A 14220-nucleotide genomic window follows, 5' to 3' on the forward strand; every position below is an offset into this window, starting at 1 on the left:
AACAACACCCAGATTTTATCGTTCCTGGAGTGCTCTGATACCAATTTGTTAAAGTAAGATAAGTTGCAAGTGCCGTGCTCAAGAAAGGAGAAAAAGAAATCTGAAAATTTCTAAGACTAGTCTTTTCTTCTTACTATTCAAATGATGGCATATAACTGTTTATATAGACTTTTCTTACACACTTTTCATAACACTTTTAAATACAAAACATAAAGTCCAACAACTTCCTAGACTTGGACTACTCATTTCCTATGCTTGACTTATCATTTCCTAGACAGATATTTCCCACACACTTCAGTTTCAGTGCTCTTTCTTTTTCCAGACACACCCTCTTAATAAACTAAACATTTCCAAGGCTTTTACAGGACACCCATTTCAAAAACATTGACTCAAACTTATTTGTAGAAAGGACATTAATTTTCAACAAGTCCATCAGTAACTGGTCTCTAACCATTAACCTTTCAGATTACTTCGTCTTTGTTTGTAACTATCATGTGGTGCCTATTTACTTACTCCGGAGATAAAACTCCGGGGGGGGCTAACGCTTTTTTGTAAGCGAAGGACACAGACGGTGAACCTCAACCAAACGATCAGAATGACAAGATAGAGCGCTATCACTCCCCAACGACTCTATTACTTTTTCAATCTACAAAAAGACAAGAGCATTATTTCTCAAGACACTCTCGATCTTCCAAAAGAGACAAAAAGAGCTCTCTTCTCATCGTTTTATCCTCCCCTCTTCATATTAAAAAACAGAGAAAAGAAATTGGACTCCTCCAAAAAATTCCTGCAATCCAAACAGAAACCCGGCCAAGAGATGAAAAATTACTATGGATTACCATAATTTCACACCATGATCAACAATTCAACATTATAAACACATCCATTATTTTTTCTTACAGTAACTGTAACACAAATGGGAAAACAACCAAAATACATAAAACAGTTCATATATTGTACATGAGTTTCAAAGAGAAGAAAGTGCATCACAGATGGGGATCAAACTTGAGAGAGCACATGGATCATGGTTTGACGAGGTCTGTACATTCCCTCCAAGGGCTTGGCCTTGGGCATAGTAAGTCCTATTTCTTCATTCATCTCCACTTTCTCTTCAACAACCCTTTTCCACTCGAAGCACTGAATTCGAGTTCCCAATGCCAATCCCACCACCCTCATGGCTAAGTTTGCTCCAGGACATGCCCTCCTTCCATGCCCAAACGGCATAAACTTAAACCCTTCCTTTTCACCTTCCATACATTTGAATCTCTCCGGCTTGAAACTCGTCGGCTCCACCCATAGCTCTGGGTCCCTATGGATAGCCCACACGTTGACCATCAGGACCGTGCCACGTGCCACGTCGAAACCTCCGACGGTGCACTCTTCAGATGACTCATGGGGTAAAAACATCATCATCTTAATCAAGTTTGGTTATTCATTTATTTGCAATGTAAACATATGCAGCTGTCCAACCCCATTTACATTCAAATGGAAAAAGATGAGAATTGATATATCCAAGCAATTTTTTGATAATGATAGTCCTCTCTGTTCATTTTTGCTAAGTTGGGATTAAACCACAAACCTCACTAACAGTCTTTACCAATTGAGCTAGAGGCTCAACCCCAAAATATAAATACAAAAGCGTTTATAAGAGACAAGGGTGCGACAATAGTTAGCAAAAGTCCGTTTCAAACGGCGTTTGCGTTTTATTGGTGTGCCGTTTAATAATCTGTTTAAAACTTTTACAATGAAAAAACTCTATTTGTTTCTCTGAGGCAAACGTTTTAAACACGTTTTTCTTTTTCGCCAACTTTCCAATTTTACCCCCACCATATTTTGTAAATGACAAAATTTTAAACTCATTTTCTTGTGTTTTTGTTTTTTGACTTCATTTTTTTGAGCCAATACCGTATTAAACCTGTATTTTTGCCGACCCGTTTTTTTGCCGAATCATGTTTTGCTAACTATGGGTGCAACACGAGGGCTTCCGAAGTTGTCACCCATCCTAGTAGACCTGGCAAAATCGACCCGTGCCCGTGGTTCACCCAACCCGCCAAAACATGGGTTTGGTCGGGTCAACCCGCAGATACCCATATTTCTTTTTCTTTTTTTTTGGTTCGAGTAGATACCGGCTACATTTCGTAACTTGCAACAAAGGACATCTTTCAGATAAAAGAAGGGGTTTCTCTCTTTTGGAGGGTACTCCATGCATTTTGTGTTACTTCATTGAGAAGCAATCCATACGAACCGTGAGATCAAAGAAAAAGAGAAATGGATAGTCTGATGCTTCAACAAATGACTCACCATGATTCATCATGGCTTTGTTGCTTTTGGCGTAAAATGGGTATAAAATTTCCCATTTTTCACATAAAAATGGGCACAACTCAAACATTTGTTTTACCCCCATTTTGCGTTGAAAGAAACAGAGGCCAAATGAAATAGTTTTGTCTAACAATGGGGACTCTCCTTAGAAGTTCGTTGGTAACATTACTCCTGTTCCTTTTAGATTTTGACAACCAATTGCGAGTCCCAACCGATTATCATCGATTATTGGACTCAAAATCAAATGTAATTTTGAGTCCAATAACCAGTTTGCAAATCACAATCGGTTTTCAAAAATCTAAAACAAACAGGTCCTTATTGTGGTCTTACTATGGTGACAAATTTGGGAGAGGGACAGTCGAAACTTCAAAACTAAGGCTCTCTTCATTTTGTATCACCACAACCAATTAATGAGAGTTTGAGCCCCATAATCGGTTATGGACACAATCGTTTTGTCAAAATCTGAACGAACACTTCCCAATTGTTGAACATTGGGGGAAATGATTACGGACATCGAACTTGATCCTAGTCTTTGGGCTCGCAATAGCAAGAAAATTGTGATGTCCTTTCTGGGTCAAGTGCAGAAAGAGATCAAATATGAATAAATAAAGAGATTCCTGCAATGCTTGAACGATCAGAATAAAGAAAGAAAAATACTTGATGCTTAAGAGGAAATGCAACCTAGTATAAAGGGGACTCATTTGCATGAGGGTACTTCAGGCTTTTTTTCTAAGTCTCGATCTTCTTCTGTTTTTGTTGCTATAATTTCCTTATTCACCAAAAAAAAAACTCTTTGGCAAAAAATTGCAGGTACCCGTGGGTTGAACCAACCCACCCGTAGTAGGCGCGGGTCACCTAGGTGCTAACTCGTAAGGATGCGGTTCATTTTTTACCCAACCCCGTTTGACCTGCACCGGCATGACCCGTGCGTAACCCTACCCAACCCAACCCATGGGTTTGCTAGGTCTACATCCTAGTATTGCTCTCTCTCAAACGAGCTTAACGTAGGAGTTCCGATGGGTGCATTTTGGCTAATATGAATTCTTTGTTTCATACAATAATTCTAGTTACTTGCTTGTGATATTTTATTTTCCCCAATTCTACTCAGTTGTTTGGGGTGTCTTGTTTTCTTTTAATTCCCACTAATTTTAGCCCTTAAAATTTGAAATTAATTAGGCCACACAGAGAGATTCTTACCCCAATAACCCCTTTGATGATTTCATCAGTGTAATATTCCTGCTTCGATTCCTGCAGTGATAGTAGAACATCAATCACCGTCTCCTTTCTCTCTTTTTTCTCCCCTACACAAGAACTACCCACTCTCCTCCTCCTCCTCCTACGCTCATCGACCAACCCCTGAAAGAAAGCATCCCTCCTTTTCTGCACTCTCACCACTCTCTTCTTCAACCCCTGATAATCAAACCACCTCATAAACGGAAAAAGATCCCCCAAATTAAACGCCGCAACGAGTGAGAACCCCTCCTTAATAACACTATAAAACTCCCTCCCCTCTTCCAAATCCACCCCCTTCTCCCCAAAATACCTCTTTCCGCCAATCATCATCATCGTGACATTAAAGGTCAGTTCTGAGAACCTCGACTGTAGTTCAATTTTTCGAAAACTCTGATAATTGTCAAAGTCTCGAAAGAGCATTCGAGTGAGAGATCGAATCTCTTCTGATCGGATATCGGAGGACGTAAGGATGCGGGTGGTGGAGAAGATTTGGAGGGTGGTGATTCGTCGGAGGTTGCGCCAGTGTGGGCCATATGGGGCGGTGGAGACAGTAGTGTTATTATAACTGAGGTGGTTCATGGCGAAAAAGGTGGGGCGATTGGCGAAAATGATATCGTTTTTTGTGAAACATTCTTCGGCGGCGGAGGGGGAGGAGACGACGAGAAAAGGGCGGAAGCCGAGGCGGAGGAGGAGGATGGGGCCGTATTGGAGGGAGAGATTGGCTAGGGTTTGGTGGAGAGGTAATTTTAAGAGGTGGAGATGGCCTATAATGGGAAGAGAGGGAGGGGTTGGGGGTTGGTTTTTATGGTGAGAGAGAAAGTGTTTGGAAATGAAGAGGAGGAAGATGAGGAAGATGGCCAAGTAGTAGAAGAAGAAATTCATAATGTTGTTTTTTGGGTTGTTAGTGGAAAGTGGGGACTCTCTTATAGGTACACTGCAGACAAGCCAAAGGGGTCGTGGACATATCCTTTCTACGGCTAATAATAGCAGAGAAAAATAATCCAACACCTTTATGTGAGTCCTCGTCGTGTGACGTATGTGATGACTACTTATATGTGTTTTAAGAGAAAATATTCGAATTCTATCACAATCGATAAAATTGATTTATGCGTATGTCAGGATACTTTGTAACAACCATTCCTATTACCAAAAGCTCAACCCTACCCGACTCGCGTATAGTCCCATTTAGTTCCATATTTCTTCCACAAAATGACGGATGTACTCCTGTTTGGGCTAGTTGTAATAATGGTTTTAAATTTCGATTTCATGAAAATTTTGGTCCGGGCCGAAACCGAAATTTTGGTCGAAATCAATTTCAGCACAAAAAATCGAAATTTCAGCCAAAATTCTGTAAATAAATAAATAAAAAGGGCATTTTAATTTGAAATTTCTGCCAATTTTGGAAATTTCGAAATTTCAGCCTAAATTTCGACTAAAATTCGTTAAATTTCTGGAATTTCAGTTTCGGACTTGACTGAAATCAAAATTTTCGGCCGAAATTTAAAACCATGCTTAAATAACCTTCACGCGATCGTGTGCTCCCTTTGTACCCTTTCTTACGTCTATTGCAGTATAGACTTGGATGAACAATTTAGATGATCGAGACCATGATGCTACAATATATGAGCAGTTGTTCCCATAATGGGATTTGCTTGAGACCATCGTAGAAAGGCATTGTAAGAGAGAGCAGCGATATCAGATGAGTTAAATGAGAGCCTGTGTTGCTGTTCTCTCATGCAACAGCCGGCCACAAAATGCCTTCATTGTCTCTTTTTTTTTTGAGTAAGCTTGGGTTTGGCAGGGACCCTACAGGTTTATTAAATGTAAAGAAGGATGATACATTTATGTATGAAAACTAACAACCCTATCTTGAGAAACACAAGATAGGGAATACAAAGGACTCAACTGATCGATAATTACTAGAGACCTATTGTCATAAACATTTCTCACAATTTCATTACATTTATTGTGACACAAATGAGAAAATAGTGAAAAATAAACAAAAGATTCATAAGTTACATATGATTTTCAAATAAGAATATGGAGATCAAAGTTGAGAGAGGACTTCGATCATCGTTTGACGAGGTCTATACATTGCCTCCAAAGGCTTGGCCTTAGGCATGGTAAGCCCACTCCCTTCACTCATATCCACTTTCTTATCACCTATCCTTTCCCACTCGAAGCATTGAATCAGAGTTCCCAATACCAATCCCACCACCCTCATTGCCAAGTTTGCACCCGGACATGCTCTCCGTCCATGCCCAAAGGGCATAAACTTAAGCCCTTCATTTTCGCCTTCAATACCTTCAAACCTCTCTGGCTTGAAACTCATGGGCTCCACCCAAAGCTTTGTGTCCCTATGAATAGTCCACATGTTGACCATCAGGATTGTACCACGTGGCACATTGAAGCCCCCAACGGTGCACTCTTCAGATGACTGGTGGGGTACTAGAAGTGGGGCCACGGGAAAAAGTCGGAGCGTCTCCTTGATGACATTGTGGAGGTATGGAAGCTTTGCAAGATCCGCTTCGTCAATCAAACGGCCATTTCCCACATGGATGTCCAGCTCAGCCTTAGCCTTATCCAATACATCTGGATGGTTGAGTAGAAGTGACATTGCCCATTCCATCGTCAATGCTGAAGTGTCTGTTCCTGCGGACAGAATGGACTGACCAAAGCCCACATTAAGTTAAAAAACAGCATCTTAACTTCAAGTTTATATATGTAGTGGGCTATTATGCATGCAGATATGTGGCAGCGATGTGCATGTATACATTTGCACTTGAATAGAACTGTACAATAAAAGAAGAGAATTGATCGATATCCATGCAATTGTTTTTTAGATTAGTTGGGTGGGATCTCTCTCTCTCTCTCTCTCTCTCTCTCTCTCTCTCTCTCTCTCATTAAAGTCGAGTGTTGGGTTGCAGTTATTTACCTCGGAGAGTATTGGTATAAGTAGTGAACAAGGAGGAGACAAGCCTTGGATTTACCTGGGACTTACCTCATAAAATAGTGGTAAGTACTGTTGGGTTGTCAAACTCGCATAATAGTGGTATGGAGTGTCTTTACTAATATAGAGGGAGAAGAGAGAGAGAGGCTGACGAGAGAGAAAGAGATAAAAAAAGAATCATTCCTAAGAAATCCAAGCAAAACCCCTAAGATATCCCGGCGTTTTTTGTGGGGTTTCTTGTTTGTAATTCTCTATTGTGTTCCTTTATTTTCCAATTACCCTAAAGAAATTGGAGAGAGAATCCAAACACCCAAAAGAAACCAGTTACCATTCAGTCATTTACTACGAGGATGTTTTTGGGAGATGCAGAATGACACACGTGGCACAATATGCAGGTGTTGTAAATAATAGAACAGAATGTAGAAAATAGAAAGATGAATTTGTTGAGCAAGGCACTTTCAGGAAACTATCTTTAAGATAGTAATTTTTCACGTATAGTTGCAGATGGACTCTTGAAATTCTATCTCCAGGATACAATGCCCAACACTAAGAATTTTAACAAGACTGCACTTCTTGTATTCTCACGAATCAAAACCCACTTAGAAAAACTTTTAAACTTATACGAAAGAAAGAAGAGAATGTCAGAAGAAGAAGAAGATTTTATAACAAACTATGATTGAGTCTTCTTTTAGACTTCGAATCAGTGCAAAGACACCCTCTCACGAAGAGAGTCTCACCCTTTAAAGAAGAGGCACAACTCTTAATTTATAGCCGTTTAACAGATAACTGTTTCGACAATTAAAATTAAAATTGTTTTGTTTAAAATTACAATTATAGCCAGAAGGCTTAACCGTCTTTTGTTTTAAAAAAAATTTTTACTTCTTTCTTTCATCCTCTTATTCTATATATGGACAAATTTGTGAAGGTTTATACATGTCCATTTTTAACTCCACAAATCGTAGGGTTGTGATGATCCTACGGAGATGATTTTTTGGGCACACCCTATCTATATGATGGCCTATCAAATGAATGCTTTGGATCATCCAAACAATGTGGCCCCCTATTTTGTGAGCTCTGCTCAGATAAGCTTATCTAAGCAGCTGCTCACAAACCATTTCCTCGTGTGTGTGTGTGTGTATAAACTACTAAAAGTTCATTTATGGTGCTCACTCAAAGAGATAGAGCTCCAAAGAACTTGAATGAAGTGAGTGAATCCATCACCTATTTATAGGTGAAAGAGCTCCAATCTTAAATCTCCACGTGGGATGCAACAAATTTCAAATGATTCCCACCAAATTAAACATTTGAAAAGATTCCAAAATGAAAAAATGGAGGAAACTTTTTCCCTTAAAAATAATGGAGGGAACTTTCACAAACCTAAAGACTTTGACTTTTCCCTTCAAAAATCATTATTGGAAATATAATATAATTTATAATATATAACAACAGGGCTTTCAAGGACTTCCTCAAAATGAGGTTTCTTCTTGGAAGAGCTTATTTCTCCATCTATGCATTCAGACCAAGGTTTTAAATTTCGATTTCGGCCGAAATTTCGGTGTTTCCAGAAACCGAAATTTCGGCCCAAATCACGAATTTTCGATCGAAATTGGGTACTGGTCCACAAAATACCGTTTTTTCCAACCAAAAATTTGGCCGAAATTACCTAATTTTTAGCCGAAATTACTGAAATTTCGGTCGAAATTTGGTAAAGTAATAAAATAATAAAAATTAAGCTTTTATTTCGCCGAAATTTTGTAATTTCGGAAATTTCGGCTTCATACCCCTTTCGTGTCGGTCCTAGCCGAAATCTAAAATTTCAGTCGAAATTTAAAACCATGATTCAGACACACATTTTACAGTTGTGGCTTTTCTTAGTTCCACACATATGCTGGTTATATGAAAGATACAGTGCAAAAGGCGAAATGGACAAAGCCATTATAGACCGAAAATGGTATATTCCCCCCTTCCTTCCCCATCCACCTCATTGAAGTAAAAAAAGAAGAGTCATAAATAAACTAGAAGGAGGTGGCCCTGGGGATATCACTCCCTTAATAACAAAGGTAAAAGAGATTAGTGATTCTTACCACGATAAGGGATTTGATGACTTCGTCGGTATAGTATTCCGGCTGAGATTTCTGAAGCGACAGTAGAACACTAATCATCGTTTTCTTTCTCTCTCCTTTCTCCTTTCTACTCTCATCAACGAGACCCTGTAAAAAAGAGTCCCACTTTTTGTGCAACCTCACCAATCTCTTCTCTAACCCCTGAAAATCAACCCACCTCAAAAATGGCAAAAAATCCCCCAAATTCGACGCTCCAGCGATCGAGGTAACCTCCATGAGAACATCACAAAACTGCCTCGCCTCTTCCAAATTCACCACATTCTCCCCATAATACCGCTTTCCAGCAATCATCTGCATGATCACATTAAAGGTCAGTTCCGAAAACCTAGTCTTGAGTTGAGTTTTTCGAAAACTCTGATTATTAGAGTCTCGAAAGAGCATTTGAGCCAAATATCGAATCTCTTCTGATCGGACGGTGGAGGACATGAGGATGCGAGAGGTGGAGAAGATTTCAACGGTGGAGATTCGACGGATATTGCGCCAGTGTGGGCCATATGGGGCGCTAAATGAGGCATGATTGTAGGTGAGGTGTCTTCCAACAAGGAGGTCAGGGCGATTGGCGAAAATGATGTCATTTTTTGTGAAACATTCTTCGGCGGCGGAGGGGGAGGAGACGATGAGAAAAGGGCGGAAGCCGAAGCGGAGGAGGAGGATGGGGCCGTATCGGAGGGAGACATTGGCTAGGGTTTGGTGGAGAGGTATTTTTAAGAGGTGGAGATGTCCTATAATGGGAAGAGAGGGAGGGCTTGGGGGTTGGTTTTTATGGTGAGAGAGAAAGTGTTTGAAAATGAAGAGGAAGATGGGCAAGTAGTAGAAGAAGAAATTCATAATGTTGTTTTTGGGATGTTAGTGGAAAGTGGGGACTCTCTTATAGGATGATAAGTTCAGCATCTTTGGCTAAAAGACAAGCCAAAGGGGTCAGGTGGGCATATCCTTTCTACGTATAATAATAGCAGAGAAAAATAATCCAACACCTTTATATGAGTCCTCGTCGTGTGACGTAGGGGTGGACATGGTTCCGGTTCGAACCGAGGAACCGAACCGAACCGGCACATATGGTTCGGTTCGGTTCGGTTCCATAGTTATATGGTTCGGTTCCGGTTCTAATAACCTGGAACCGATGGAAATTCGGTTCGGTTCTGGGTTTGGATCCCGGAACCGAGAACCGAACCAAGAACCGACCCACCTTAAAACCCTTAGTCAGACTGGAAAACAAGTTTTTTAATCTCAGCACTTGCCCAAATATTTTTAATCTCACCAAACAAGCCTTAATATTTTAATGGCAGGAAAGAAGATGTGGGAATCCTTTTTGTTTTTAATATTAACTTGAAAGTTTTTGTAAGTGTAAGAAGAAAGTGAAAGGCTTTTAAAAATAGTAAAATATTATGAGAGTAGTTTGTATAACGCCCCCACAAAGTCATATTCATCATTTCATTAGAGACTTTTGTGCTCTGCTTTTCCCATAATGATGATGACAAGCTGGAAACAAAAAATTATTCTATCTCAAGAAAAGAAAACCAAACATTCAAAGTTTCAAACAACTATTGTGAAGAAATTCCGTTGATTTGATGAAGATCGGGTAAACCCAGAACCGAACCGAACCGAACCGATTATATATGGTTCTGGTTCGGTTCGGTTCCAAACTTATATGGTTCTGGTTCGGTTCCAATTTCAGGGAACCGATTATATATGGTTCGGTTCTGGGTATACCCCAAAACCGAACCGAACCGAACCATGTCCACCCCTAGTGTGACGTATGTGATCACAATCGATAAAATTGATTTATGCGTAAATCACGTGTGGTGTTATATGGGCCCATACTCGAATCCAAACACTACCAAAAATCATCCAAATAATGTGGGCCCACATTGTTTAGATGATCCAAAGCGTTCATTTGATGGGTCCTGAGATAGATAGGGTGTGCCCAAAAAATCAGCTCCATCGGATCATCCTAACCCTTCAATCTATGGACGAACCTTCAGCTGAGGGGGCCTACATTAAACAAATTGAAACTACAGGGCTGTATTTGTCACGTTATAAACTATAGGGGTGGAAGTGGATGTGTCAGAAACTAGAGGGGGTGTAAATGTAATTATCCCTATTTATAAATCTACTCAAAATGACAAATAACATTCATTTTAGCACTTTCATGTCTTATTCATTTAAGAGCACAGCTAAGACAGGGGAATCTGTTTTGTAAAAATTTAAAAAGGAACATCATTCATTGGAGCCACATCCACTAATGATCTGTTTTTTTGCTTGTGGATGGGTGGGAGTAGGGGTGCAAGTCTGGCCTGTCAGCCTTGACCCGCCCTGAGCCCGAACAGGGTCAGGGCTGGATTTTCCAACCCTGAGAGCGGGTCAAGGTTCATTTTTTTAGACCCTGACTCAGGTCGGGCCGGGTTCTGGGTTAATGCCTCGGGTACCCTGACCCGGCCCGACCCTAAGTTTTCTATTATAGAGTTGAACCATCTATGCATGTTTCTTTTGCTAATGTTTTCTATTATCTTGGATTGATGTTTCTTTAGATTATTATTATTAATTGTTTCTGTTGCCCGTCATGTTGTTGAATTGATATTGTCTTATTTTGTTCCCTTTCTCTGTTATTGATCATTTTGTTCTATATGATAAATGGTTGCTTTATTTTTGGCACTCTTAGCAGATATTTGCACTAGGGTCAATTAGGGCGGGCCCGGCCCGGCCTTGCCCTGCCCAATCAGGGCCAATCAGGGCAGGCCAGGGCTAGCACTGAGCTCTGTAGAGTGGGCAATGGGTTGAGGTTCTTTGGCCCTGACTCAGGGTCAGGGCGGGTCAGGGCCAAGATAATGGGATCCAGGGTTGGGCTAGGGTTTTGAAAAACCCGACCCAACCCGACCCTGTTGCAGCCCTAGGTGGGAGATTAGAAGAAGAAGAAGTCAACGGGAGATCAAAAGGAGAACAAAAGAAGATCAGTCAACGTGGAGATTAGGAGAGGATGTAGGGAAGGTTGTTTGGTTGCTTAAGATTCGTGGGAGATCTCCCAGACGTCTTCTCAACTCTATCTCCCTGAGATTTTCTCCTCAAATTTCTACGTTTTGGAAAAACTTGGGGAGCGAATTTAGAGGGCACCACATCACCCGACCGGATCCTGACAACCCAATGGTCAAAGACCCCAAAATTGCTAAAATGGCGACCAAACAACCTTTGGCAAATTAGGAGAAGATCATTCCCCCATATTTTTCTCAAAAATAAGTAACCAAACAGAGCATTAAAGACAATATGAATGGAGCTCAAAAACCCATAAAAGCAATAAATTCATCTTGAAAAGGAAAAATCAACGGTCACATCACTCCCGTTTTTATTTTCCATACAGAAACTTAAAAAGGAAAAATCAACGGTTACGTTACTCCCGTTTTAATTTTCCACACGAAATCTTAAAAAGGTCAAATCAACAGTCACATCACTCCTGTTTTTATTTTCAACACGGAATACTCCATTTTCAAAGTGTAGGGTGCCTGAATCGTGTGATGTTTGGCCGTCCGAAGGTTCGACGTGGGGCACCTGAACTGTTTGGAATTTGTGGTTTTGTTCTAGAATTTTGGATTTCGGGTTATGTGTTTCTGCTTATGTCCTTAAGCCCTCATGTGATAAATATGAATCATTTGCGTCAAGTAATTGATCCACGTGACAATTTGAGGGGGAAAAATATTCGACATTGAGGTACATAATAACTTACTACTTTGGGTGATTTGTTAGCCCTATTTATTACAATTTGTTGTTTCGTATGAGATTCTTGTACTGTATGTTGTACTTGTATTATTTCAGAAGTTATCTTGGGTCTAGCATGCTTACTTCGTGACCCTATAAAACACTTTGATTTCTGCTTTTGCCATGACTGTGTTTATTCTAGCCCTAATACGGATCGACCTTTGAAACTTTGTGTAAATCTTTGTTTTAAGATTTGCCCTGCACCCTTATTAGGAGTGCAACTTGGGCTGGGTTCAACCCAAATTTGGGTTGAGTCGGGTTAAGGTTTTTTAAAAATCGGGTTGGGTTGGGTTGGGAAAAATCAACCTGAATTGGAAATCGGGTTGGGTCGGGTTGGGGTGTCGGGCAACCCGACCCAACCCGAAACCCGATTTCCAATTACGATATGCATAAAAAATTTACTTCTATGTTTGTTTTGTCATTGTATAACTCAAATCTAGAAAGAAATAAAAAACTTGGTGAAAGTTGTCCTAATTAACCCTCTTGTTGGGGAACATCTAATGACTAGGATGAGATGGAAATACAAAAATAAAATGGAGAAATCAAACAAATGGTGAAATCGGGTTGGGTTGGGTTGAGGAAATTACAAATCGGATTGGGTTGGAAAAATGGGTTCCTCAAGTTGGGTCGGGTTGGCCTCAACCCGACCCGAGTTGCACCCCTAACCCTTATGGATTCTGTGATACTATCTGTTCTGGACACTTCTGTGAATGCTTCAATTATTTGGACACTGCCATATTGGGGTGATTTTTCCTAACCCGGTTACATTACTCCCGTTTTTATTTTCCACACGAAATCTTAAAAAGGTCAAATCAACAGTCACATCACTCCTGTTTTTATTTTCAATGCGGAATACTCCGTTTTCAAAGTGTAGGGTGCCTGAACCGTTTGGAGTAAGGTGATGTTTGGCCATCCGAAGGTTCTAGGTGGGGCGCCTGAACCGTTTGGAATTTGCGGTTTTGTTCTAGAATTTTGGATTTCGGGTTATGTGTTTCTGCTTATGTTCTTAAGCCCTCATGTGAGAAATATGAATCATTTGCCTCAAGTAATTGATCCTCGTGACAATTTGAGGGGAAAAAATATTCGACATTGAGGTACATAATAACTTACTACTTTGGGTGATTTGTTAGCCCTATTTATTACAATTTGTTGCTTCGTATGAGATTCTTGTACTGAATGTTGTACATGTATTATTTCAGAAGTTATCTTGGGTATAGCATGCTTACTTAGTGACCCTATAAAACACTTTGATTTCTGCTTTTGCCATGACTGTGTTTATTCTAGCCCTAATAAGGACCTTTGAAACTCTGTGTAAATCTTTGTTTTAAGATTTGCTCTGCACCCTTATTAGCAGTGCAACTTGGGTCGGGTTCAACCCGAACCCAACGGGTTGAACCCGAATTTGGGTTGAGTCGGGTTAAGTTTTTTTAAAAATCGGGTTTGGTTGGGTTGGGAAAAATCAACCCGAATTGGAAATCGGGTTGGGGTGTCGGGCTACCCGACCCAACCCGAAACCCGATTTCCAATTGTGATATGTATTAAAAATTTACTTCTATGTTTGTTTTGTCATTGTATAACTCAAATCTGGAAAGAAATAAAAAACTTGGTGAAAGTTGTCCTAATTAACCCTCTTGTTGGGGAACATATAATGACTAGGATGAGATGGAAATACAAAAATAAAATGGAGAAATCAAACAAATGGTGAAATCGGGTTAGGCTAGGTTGAGGAAATTACAAATCAGGTTGGGTCCAGTCGGGTCCAGTCGGGTTGGAAATCGGGTTGAGTTGGAAAAATGGGTTCCTCAGGCACGACCCAACCCAACCCGAGGAACCCATTTTTCCAACCCA

General features: G+C 40.3%; 2 pseudogenes across 1 annotated transcript; both read right to left on the minus strand.

Annotated features, from left to right (window-relative positions):
* Positions 1-859: 859 nt before the first annotated feature.
* Positions 860-4461, minus strand: LOC143850098 (cytochrome P450 81Q32 pseudogene; annotated as a pseudogene).
* Positions 4462-5458: 997 nt separating this feature from the next.
* On the minus strand, positions 5459-9453 carry LOC143850099 (cytochrome P450 81Q32 pseudogene; annotated as a pseudogene). Its single transcript, XR_013235962.1, has 2 exons — positions 8587-9453; positions 5459-6220 (listed from the first exon to the last, which is right to left on the minus strand). The product of XR_013235962.1 is annotated as a cytochrome P450 81Q32 pseudogene (transcript).
* Between the last annotated feature and the right edge of the window lie 4767 nt (positions 9454-14220).

This window comes from Tasmannia lanceolata, unplaced genomic scaffold (assembly GCF_043159265.1).
Source record: "Tasmannia lanceolata isolate RefF3 unplaced genomic scaffold, GAP_Taslan_0.1 ptg000018l, whole genome shotgun sequence".
Taxonomy (NCBI): domain Eukaryota; kingdom Viridiplantae; phylum Streptophyta; class Magnoliopsida; order Canellales; family Winteraceae; genus Tasmannia; species Tasmannia lanceolata.